This window comes from Rhinopithecus bieti, unplaced genomic scaffold, assembly GCF_001698545.2.
Source record: "Rhinopithecus bieti isolate Rb0 unplaced genomic scaffold, ASM169854v2 scaffold_40559, whole genome shotgun sequence".
Taxonomy (NCBI): domain Eukaryota; kingdom Metazoa; phylum Chordata; class Mammalia; order Primates; family Cercopithecidae; genus Rhinopithecus; species Rhinopithecus bieti.
Genome location: NW_016817388.1, coordinates 419204 through 430869, shown reverse-complemented (window position 1 = coordinate 430869; position 11666 = coordinate 419204). Strand labels below are relative to the sequence as shown.

General features: G+C 35.7%; 1 long non-coding RNA gene across 1 annotated transcript; it reads right to left on the bottom strand.

The window, feature by feature from the left end:
• Positions 1-822: 822 nt before the first annotated feature.
• On the bottom strand, positions 823-3944 carry LOC108517881 (uncharacterized). The gene is made up of 2 exons (XR_001882237.1): positions 3841-3944; positions 823-3408 (listed from the first exon to the last, which is right to left on the bottom strand). It is a non-coding gene; the product is annotated as an uncharacterized LOC108517881 (long non-coding RNA).
• Positions 3945-11666: the final 7722 nt, after the last annotated feature.

The window sequence follows — 11666 nt, the reverse complement described above, 5'->3', positions numbered from 1 at the left end:
CTCATAATGCTTCACTCAGTCTCACTGATGAAGTTCAAGCTCTTAAACAACATGCATATTAGGGTTAATTTTCTTCTAACAGCTGAACTGCAAATCTGAATCCATAATATATAACTCAGTTCTATTTTAAAGTATGACCCTGGATAGTACCAGTTTATGAATGAGTAGCAAGTAGTAGGGTACAGAAATTACATGAAATTATATAAAAAGTAGAAATCATAAGAACCAAGAGTGAGCCTTTGTACACGTTTAAGAAACATTTGAATGGATGCCCTACTCTTTCTGCAAGGCTCTATTCAAAGTGGTTGTGTACTGATAGCAAAAGTGAAACAAAACAAAACACAAAACAAAAATGAAATCCTACATATATAGATTTCACCTACACATGGTTGAAAAGTGATTTTTTTTTCCCATGGTCCTATAATACTTTACATAATTATCTGTAATTAAATTAGCACACAGTAAAAATAATCAGCTTACAATAAAACAAAGTATTCAAAACACTTGCTGGACTAAACGACATTCTTTTTCCATAAAAGAAAGTGTCATATGCAGCAAAGTGACAAAAATAGAATGGAGTGAGCTGTGTTAAGTGTAAATCCTAAAGCAATGAAAGTCATTTGTATTATCCTTACTTCTTTGAATAAATTCAGATGACAGCCCTATTTCATTTCTTCATTCAGTTTAGAGGCCAGATGGCATTAGAATCATTTACTTCACCTTGTTGTGCTTAATTACTACAATCAACACACTATTTTCCAAATTAATCATAACAAAGTAATTTCATTAGTAACACAGCAGGCTGTTGAATTATTAGCATCATAACAGTTTGCAAACAATTAAACTTTATTTGAACCTTAAAAATTTGCAGAGTGGAACATTATTGTAAGATCTAATGGCAATAGAGTACAAATTCAGTACAGAGCAAATAATCAAGCAAAATGCTATATAAAATATGACTTACAATCACCTTTGAAAAAAATTAGCTCTCTAACTGTTCACAGAGAAACAAATAAAAGCTAAGCAAACATAATGAGACCATAGCAATTAGCGTATTTTCTAACAAGCCATGTTGTTTAAATTCATATTAATGATATTATTATGATCTTGAAGAGTATGTGATATATTGTCAAGGGTATAAAGAAAAGTTTCTCCCTGGTTTGTATACAAATGATTTCATCAAATGAATATAAAGCAGTCATGAATTGAAAGTAATGATTATTTGTCCTGTCACTCCAGTTTTAAGTCTTTTGTTTCCTTTCCTATGTCTCCCACCTACATTCAAGTTTTAAAAGAACAAAGGCCGGAGGAGTTCTGAACAGAAATAACACCTTATTTCTGTACTGTCACTGTTCTTGAGACTATCTGGCTTGGAACTGTTGGTCATCAGTTGGCAAAGGACTCCCTCTCCTGGATTAACTGTAAAAGGAGGCAGAAATCTAAACACTTTCCATCATGGGTGAGTTTGTGCCATGGGGGAGGGGTTTCAAGTGGTTTTGTCTGCAATGAAAAGCTGCTGCCATCTACTGGCCTAGGACTAAAAACTTCTTTTCCGCCCAAAGCACAAACCCAAATCCACAAAGGCTACATTGTCATTGAAAACAACCGCTTTTGCTTCTCAGCTGCTCAAGTTTTGAAAACCAGTCCACTAAATTCGTCTTCGGTTGTCCAACTTTTGCCAAGATGATTTCAGTCTATTTCAATGACACTACGTGAGGAAAAGGTAACAACTGCACAAATGTAATTTCTGAAAACTTTAACTTCACAATGTCTATATATATAAACTTGTTTACTCACAATCCCTAAAATCAAATTCCTTTTTTTTTTTTTACATTTGAGATTGGATGATCATGATATTGAGGGGATAATGGTAAAACAGACCCTCTCAAACACTGCTTACAAACAGTTTTACACAAATAATGGAGATTTTAAAATATTACCAGCTCAGATGCATGGTTAGAATCTTTATAAAGCAAAGATATTGAAAAGTTCCAAAAAGATAATACCTGATAAGTAATGATTCAATATTAGGAGTTTATGTGTATTCCAAATAATTAATCAGCAATGTATTTTGACATATGTTAAGGCTATATTGGTATCTCATAGACATTTTAAACACCTCTGATTTCAAATATACATGAAAAGGTAATTATATGATTCTATAAATCTCGCTCAGGCAGCACAGAGTATAAGTCAAATGTCAGGCTAAAACTACCTTTCTGCTCACCTGTTGGTACCTGCTACCACTGGGATTTCTACACTCTACTCTCCAAACTCTTCTTTTCTTTTCAGTGCTCTGAAGTCTATAGAAAAGTCTCAAATCTGCTGTCCTGCAGTGGGACGTACATAGCATAGCAATAGGGCAAGATAAGAGAGTGCTTGGTTATGCCTTTTTACTTTGAGAATACATTGAGATTCTGGTTTTTTGTTTTTTGTTTTTTTTGAGATGGAGTCTCACTCTGTCGCCCAGGCTGGAGTACAATGGCGTGATCTTGGCTCACCGCAACCTCTGCCTCCTTTGTTCATGCAATTCTCGTGCCTCGGCCTCCCAAGTAGCTGGAACTACAGGCGCACACTACCACACCTGGCTACTTTGTGGTAGAGACGGGATTTCACCATGTTGGCCAGGCTGGGAGATTCTTTATACCATTTTGTTAGTGGTAGGATGGAATTTCTTATGAATTTTTTGTTTCATTGAATTTAAACAAAAGTACAGTAGAAAATGTTGCCAGGCCCATCATCGCACCAGGATATTTGTATGGTAAAATGCTTTGCATGAGTCATACTTCTGGTATGTACTTGTGTTGAAGGTGACAGCACACTGCCGTTTGCAACTCCATCATTTTTTCTTTCTTGTGGCTACAGGAAGTAAATGTGTGAAAATAAATAATAACAATAAAGTTACCTACAAAGCTTGAACATTCTTTAGCATTCTTTGTTTAGCAACCACATTATTTAGCATCAACCAAAAAAACTTGCATGATACATTAAATTTAAAATGCTATGAAATTATATACTACACTCTAAAAATAATTGATTTCCAATGATTAAGAAACATTACAACTCACATCAGAAGTAGCAATAGTAGCCTACTATACTATAGTAGACTACACGGTATGTATAAAATAGTGATGAATTCTTCATACAGATCAAATGGGTAAATAAAAACTATAATTATTTCTTTGCAAAATAGCAACAGGTATAACTTTACTGGTTGCATCTAATTTACATTAATACCCTTCATTTAATTTCACATCAGAGGAATATTTTAATGAGCGACTGCACAAAATAACAGTTAAAGACAAGTAATGTTTAACAAAACAAGGAGAGGTTAGGAGCTGTCACCCATGCTTTCATGACACTTCTAAATCCAAAGCATTTGCAGACAAGCAGAAGAATTTTCCTTTTCTGCAGAAGAAAGGGAAAGCTGCATTTTAATTTTGATTCAGTTGAAACTTGATTTTCCTGCTTAAAAAAATTACACTTTTAGTCAAGGAAAAATGTATTTTTACTCAACATTTTGTCAATTCAACTCTTCAGAAAGGCCATAAAAGTGGTATTTTACTGAAAAGGAGGAAGTTTGGCGAAAGCAACTGGTTACTATCAAAGGAACTTTCTCTAAATAATCTATTCATTCCAAAGTAAATTCCATGAAGTTTTTATTTAAAAATTCTTATTTAAAAATTAAACCAGACAAATAAAACAAAAGAAGACTTGGAGGCACAATTCGTTTGTGTTATCAAGGAAAACATTAAAGACTTTAAAAAAGGCAAAGACTCATAACGAAGAGACCAAGAGAACATATGAGCTTACAGAATATTGGATTAAAACTGTACTTACCCAGGACTCTCAAATATCTACATTCTCCTATTAGTAGGCTTAGGCACCAAGCCAATGCGTCCGCTTCATTTCGCCTCCCACCAGGCCGTACTTATGGTGTATTCCTAATTGGAAAACAATATGCCGAATATTAACCTTTAGACTGGCGTGTAAGTACAAAGTCGTTTGTATGCAAACTTCTTAAAATGTTTACTTTTCGTTATTGTAAAGCTTAAAAGAACTTGAGCTGAATGTAAACATTTTCATCTTTTTGTTTCTGGACACTTTAAAATGCTGTTAGGCAACGATTTTAATTAAGGTATAACACAAAGGGCCTGCTTTATTAACTGGGCCCACAGAAACAATCACTCATGATGGAAAACCTTAGAAAATGAAAACTACCTCAGGAAGCCTTCTCTCGGGGACACCCTCTCTCCACAGAAGCCTGGGGACACCTTTAGAGGCATAGAAGGTTAAAAGCCGGATCCTGTAAGCCTTATTGTATTTCCTTCCAAGAACTTATCATCTAGCAAGGATAAATTTTTTTTTTTTTTTTTTTTTTACAATAAACTACTTATTTCTTAAACTTATATGATCCTAAAATGATTTAGAATGTTGACAGAGGTCTGCCCCTTCTCAAGAAAATCTAATATACACACTTTAACAGATTATAGAGAATAAGGAAACACTAATAATATCAAAAAAAAAAAAATGCTTAAAAAATAATTCACAAACAGGTTCCTTTAAAATAGTTTCCCTAAGGCATTTATTATTCCTTTATTATTGACCATAAACTACCTTAGATAAAGGATAGGTAGAAGGAATTTAAAGGTGGTGTTAGAGTCACCCTTATAGTGGAAGATCAATAGGAAATAAAAGTATCGCAAGTTATAAAGGCAAAATATTAATCTAGCTCTAAAACAGAGTGGTTGATGAGTCACCTCTGCATTTACTTTGCAACCTGAGATAAAAAAAACCTATGCCTCCTTTTCTCCCACTTTTTCCTCCTTTGACAGATACACCACTGCTTTAGGCATTGTGAATACTCCATAACCGGTCTCATATGTCTGCCAGATTGACTAATGTATTTTTATCTCAAATGTATTTATGTGTAGTGAGATACAAACAAAGTAAAATGAATTACAAGTTTCAAGAATAATATCTTCCAAAAGCAATACTCTTCACAAGCACTGTAGTGCTCAAATTTAATTTTTCATATAAGATAAATTTTTAACATCAATCCCAAAAGTAATTTAACAGGTTATGATTTTCCAGCATCTGAGTCATAGATAAATGTGCATATGTATGTTGAGTTATATGTGGGGAGGGAATGTTAATACTAGTACAGACTTAACATTTGTATTGATTAGTATGCTATTGACCATCAGAAAGGAAAATTATGCAATTCTTTAATAGAAATGTAGCATTACATTAGTGTGTATGTATTGATATGTAGTCTATCAATAGATTATAGGATAAAATCCATAGGCACTTTTTCAAACAGTGGGCAGTATCAGGATTAGGTTTATTGGAAGAACAAAGTGGAGGGGGAGAGGGGAGAAAAGACCACTCCTGCAATTGTTATTCTATTGAGGGCACAGTTCTGGCTTGTGAGGCAGTAAACTCAAGATTTTAAGTTTTAAACTTTTAAAGTTCACTGATAGTGTGAACTCAGTGGACAACTAAGCAACGAGGATACTCTGATGCCCAGAACCCAATGATGGCTATAATCTATGCAGGAATATTTATCAGAAGAAAATACTAACTTACTGAAAGTCATGATTAGCAACCATTATATCTTAATAGGTACCTCATAAAACTGCCCTTTTCTATTTTTAAGGCAATGAATACAATTAGAGCCTAATGCTTAAAAAACACACCGTACTTAACAGTTTCACAGACTACTGTAAGATTTGAAAATGGATAATTGACAGGGTAGGTCTGAGTGTTAAAGCTCTTACTCAATGCTAATGTAAGATTTTTAAACTGATTATTTGGAATGAGAAAATGAACTAGCCCCCTTCTCCACAATGACAGACATAGAAAACATTCAATGAGAGGACATGTTATTGGCTTACACTTGCTTCCAGAGAATGGCCCTCAATCTGGGGGTCAATGCTTCAATTCAAATTATAAGCCAGAAAGTTATTACTTTATAATATTCTACTTTGGTCATAGTCTGTGCTATCAACTAAAGGCATGTTATCATTTTCCAAAAGCTACTCACACCCAAATTTAAGAAATTAGTTCCCAAGAAATCACATCAACAAGGGCAGACTTCACAGTCGAGAGAATTCTGTGCTATGGTAGAATAGTAAGATTTATTAACTAGAAAGCATAGTGGTAAACAGCAGGGAGGAGCTTAATCAACTATGAACAAATCCCTTAAAAGTAACACTCTAGGGAGAAAAAAGGTTTAGACTAAAATAATCTTAAATGCTTCACTTAATTTAAAATAATTGAAAACACAGGAAATATACACTTCATAAAATACTCTAAAATATCAGATTTAAATCAGAAAAGGCAAAACTAAAAACCAGAATATTTATTACCTTATATTTGTAAAGAATTGCAAATTATATTCCTGTTTGGAATTAATGCATTATGATCAAATATAGTGAGGTAAAAATACAGGAGGCAAATTTATGGATTTACACTGCAGCCATTAGAGTATGTTGACAAGACTGCAAACACAGGAGCTTTTTACGTTTATCATTATCATTCTCTGTATGAGCCTCCTGAGCAACATGAATCCCAATTAAACCATTTGCTGCCTATAAATTGGAATGAAAACGCTTCTTGGAGTACAGTATTCTAAACTTTGGCCTGAACATTCAATATCATACAAGGTTTCCTTCTGAAAAAGAAAATCTGCCTGTCTTTGCCTTTTCTCTTTTCCGCCCCCAAACAACTGTGATTATGAATCATATATTACTTACAGTGGAAAATAATGCAACTGATACAATGTTGTTTTCCAGTCCACAAACTAATTATAGTATTGTTCTATAAAGTCACAGGTGCATCATTTAAAAAACAAAAAGGAAAACTCTCAAACTTTACCTTCTTAGCAAATAAAAAATAAAAAGACAAACCATACCAGGCTGTTGTCTAAATCTTTGAAAGGTTAGGAAGCATCATGTAATCTTTATGGAACACAGGGTCTCAGGTACAAGGAGGTCTGCCATCTGGTATCCTTCACCTATTCAGCTCTTAACATCAACTGAAATGCTAACATAGGCAAGTGACTGTACTTCAGGAGGACTGATAAAATAATGAAGAGTCCTTTAATCTACAGGAAACCATTCTAGTCAATTTATAAGAAATATTGCATCCCTTTGTAGGACGTGTAATTATTTTCTATTAATCATGTGCTATAAAGCTACATTATGCGGTTATTCTGTTATCACTAGAAAGAGGCCTGCAGTCAGCTTCTGACAATGTTAGGTAATTACTAACACAAAGCTGCTTTCTCCTCCCGCAGTAATGCTATCAAGATCCAGAGGTGTAGTGATGCTTATTGTATAAAAACAGTACTCAAAAGAAATTCAGTATCTGCAAAATGGATGGCTTCAAGGCAAAATGTAGTGTGGCAATCAAAGAAGCAAACAAAAGGCAAACTTGCCCAGTAATCTGAGAAAATAATCGTAAGGCGGTAGTGAATGCTTGTGATCTAACTCCCATGTTTTCAATTTTCATACCATTATAATCATTTTGTTTATTTTGTAGTTGAAATTTTAGGCCTCCATTAATATTTATTGAGCAGTAAGAGTGACTGGGTAAGAAGGCAGGAAAAAGGACTAGTTATTATAAAGTGAAACAGAGACTTTATCCAACATAATAGTAGTATTTACTCATTAACTAAATCTTCTTTCTCTGCTGGAATATTATTTTACACTTAAATAAGGCCCCAACATTTACTGAAATCTTTTTCCACCATGACTGTCATTTATCGAGTATGTTAATCCACTTTCTGCCAATGATATGGTAAAAGAATGCTGACTTAACAGCAACCTAAAACATTAATAAGATTTAATAATGTATTAACCCTTTCAGAAATTAGTTACTGATGTATTTGAAAGCAACAGGTGTTTGCAATGTTAAAAAAATTTTGTGTCCTTTTTCCAAACATGTATCTGTGCTTCAAAACACACCAGCCTTTTGTGAAAACGAAAGTAATTTTATTCACAAAATATAAAATACAGCAAGTTTAAGAACCAATGGACTTGACTGTTGTTTTCCAAGTATTCTTCATTGTGATATCTTTATTCATAAACACTGTAGTACTATGAAGACTAGATACCTATTTAAAGTGTATAAATACTTTCATCAAGGCTACCTCTTCAGTCTCTTTTTTATTAACTCTGATTAGAAACTTTATAAGAATCCTCTCATTTCTCATACATACATCGTTTCAAAAGGTTATCTTTAAAATGCACAACAGGAACTGCACAACCTCGGTGTTTTACTATTACTATCTACACATTAACTACCTGAATCTTAGATTCCTAACTTGTTAAATGAGGAAACTGGCACAATCTTTTTTTTTTTTTTTTTTTTTTCTTTTGAGACGGAGTCTTGCTCTGTCGCCCAGGCTGGAGTGCAGTGGCCAGATCTCAGCTCACCGCAAGCTCCGCCCCCCGGGTTTAAGCCATTCTCCTGCCTCAGCCTCCCGAGTAGCTGGGACTACAGGCGCCCGCCACCTCGCCCGGCTAGTTTTTTAAACATTTTTTAGTAGAGACGGGGTTTCACCGTATTAGCCAGGATGGTCTCGATCTCCTGACCTCGTGATCCGCCCATCTCGGCCTCCCAAAATGCAGGGATTACAGGCTTGAGCCACCGCCCGGCCGGAAACTGACACAATCTTTAAGGACCTCCATGATGTTTGAGCACCACCATTCAGGAACCTGACTGAAGACACTAAGTTCCCTAGTGGTACTGTTTTTCCTCCTTGCATTGTATACTCCATTTTTAAAGCAAGAGAGACAAAGACAAGGAAGCTGACGGTAAGAATTTAATTCTCATAACAAATTTTAGTTTATATCCCTGAGTCATGATATATTTAATTCTATTTTCTACAAAGTCGACAGTTACAATACCATAGAGTAAAAACTGACATTCAGACTGATGATTCGCAGATAATGTTAGGCAAAGAAGATCATGTCATGCTCAGTAGAGAGTGACTTTGGTATACAGTGTACAGTATTTTACCCACCGATACATGACTCTATTAACTGTTCTCAGGTTCACCCATTCCACTTTATTCTCACTGGCACCACTAATTCAGGCCTTCATCACCTTGCCCTGGATTACTGTATTATCAATGCTGCCTCTCTGTTCTTTCCAGGAACTCTTTTCATCAGTTTACCCTGCTGCTCAAGAACTTATAGTAACTCTCCACTGCATTAACTATAGACTTTAGCTTGTTTCCACCCTGCTAGCAACCTTTTCCTGTCACTGTTCTAGCCAGCACAGTACAACCTTCTGCACTACTCATTCTACCTCTGTATGTAGTGCTCGCTTCCCAGAGACATCTCCTCTCCCTCAGCCAAATCCTGTCCAATGACTAAGACCTGACTCAAGTTACTCAGTTGTCATGAAATTTTCTCTGAATTAGCTAATCCACATTTATATCTCTCATTTCAAGCCAAGCATTTATTCCTCAGTAGATTTTACGTACATTAGTTTTATTCCTTCAACTAAAATAAAGTACAAACTCATTAAGATCAGGGGAAGGACGTGCACTTAACTGTATGCCTCCCACTGCAGGACATATAAAAGATGTTCCATAAATACGTACTGGATGATGAAATAGACTAAGTCTTCGTTTGGGATGATGCACCAGTTGACTATCCTAAATATTTTCTTAAGAAATGTAATTTCCAATAGTAATGTATTTTATTTTGTGTATATTAGACATAGTTAAAGAATTGCAGTAGTGACTAAACAAGCATTTGTTCTGAAGCATTTACGTGTAGCTGAGTGGGCAATCTGAAGGAGCATGCTGTTCCCACCTGTGGCCGGCTGTTGCCACCATGTTTTCAAATGCACTACATGGGATATGCCTTGGCTAAAACGCTTAAATCCCATGTTCAGAAAGGTATTTGTCCACATTGGAACAGGGACCAACTAATTCCAGTTCTTGGAAAAAATGAATTCAGTTTAATTTACTTGTAAGCACTGAAAGAAGTTAAGACAGAATTCTGCAAAGGCAAAAAATAGTATGATGGGTAGAATGGAAAATCTCCTGGTTTTTTTCAGCTCCTTCTTCTTATCTTCTCAGAAGATACAGAGTCTCATCCTAGCTCTGTTGCTATCTAGCTTTGTGACCTTGGGCGATCCCATCTTCAGGAATGTTTTTTTTGTCTATATTCTTCATTGAGACTCTACAACAGTGCAGTTATGTACTTAATATAAATCAATAAGCCTAATTATTATATATTTGGACCTTCACAGAATTACCTTTATAAAATCTTTTATTATATTTACTATGAAAAGTTTTTGCTGGGGCCAATACCTGCTACTTATGCACTTATTTATATAAAGTTGTTGAGGTCAGATATTCAGGACAGATTCTAGAAATTCATGTGAGAACATTTAAGTAGCCAGTGCTGGGAAAAGCCAACATCCTTCCTTTACGATTGAAAGAAATTACTAGCTCCCATCTCTCCCTTTTGTGGTTTGGCTGCCAAGAAGTTCAGGGCCAAGGTGGAAGTACAACCGCAGAAACACCATTGTCTTTTGATGTTTCTATAGGAGTGGTCCATTTTTCCTTTGGGCTTTTATTTCTTTTTCCTCTATTATGTTGAGCCTCGATTTATTTATCTATAAGTGAAGGCTTAGCACTAAGGTCCCCCTCACTCTATGATCCTATCATTCTAAGTTCTTTTAAGAAGTCAGGATTATTTCCTGTTGTTAACTGTATTTTGGTAAACACATAGTAAACATCTACCTGCCATACTGTTAACATATTGGGATACAAAAATACTTAAGACACAGTGTCTACCTCAAGAAGTTCAAAGTTTAGACAGAAAGCCAGAGAAACAGGTAATCATCATATTGAATGTTAGGTAAGAGGGGGAAAAAATGTGTAAAAAGAGAAGCAACTAATCCTACAGCAGGATCTGAGAGGCTTTACATAGAAAGTGACAGCTGGGCTGAGACTCCAGAAGGAATAATGAAAGGAGCAATACATGGAAGGCATGAAGGCCTGCAGAGATAAAAGAATGTGCTGTGTTCAGGGAAGAGTAAGTAGTTGAGAGTGTGGTTAACACAAAAGGTATAGGAGAAGATAAGGGAAAAGTGGTGTAAGTTGCTATAGAAAAACTAACTTGGAAACATCAGGTTGATTTGGTCTCTCACAGGGTTTCTCTGGCTGCCTACCATTCTCCAAGGTAAGGAAAGAGAAGTGATTCTGGCCAGGCGTGGTGGCTCATGCCTGTAATCCCCGCACTTTGGGAGGCCGAGGCAGGAGGATCACCTAAAGTCAGGAGTTCGAGACCAGCCTGACCAACATGGTGAAACCCCATCTCTACTAAAAACACAAAAAATTAGCCGGGCATGGTGGTAAGAGCCTGTAATCCCAGCTACTTGGGAGGCTGAGGCAGAAGAATCGCTTGAACCCAGGAGGCAGAGGTTGCTGTGAGCCAAGATTGCACCACTGCACTCCAGCCTAGGTGGCAGAGCGAGACTCTGTCAAAAAAAAAAAAAAAAAAAGAAGTGATCATCAATCAATGATGTCTATTGGCTCTATGCTCTCCTTGCATCAATAGGGCCATCCACCCCTTTCCATAGCACAGCTGTTCTTCTGGGTTTTATATGTAATAGACACAGAAAATATGCATTCATAT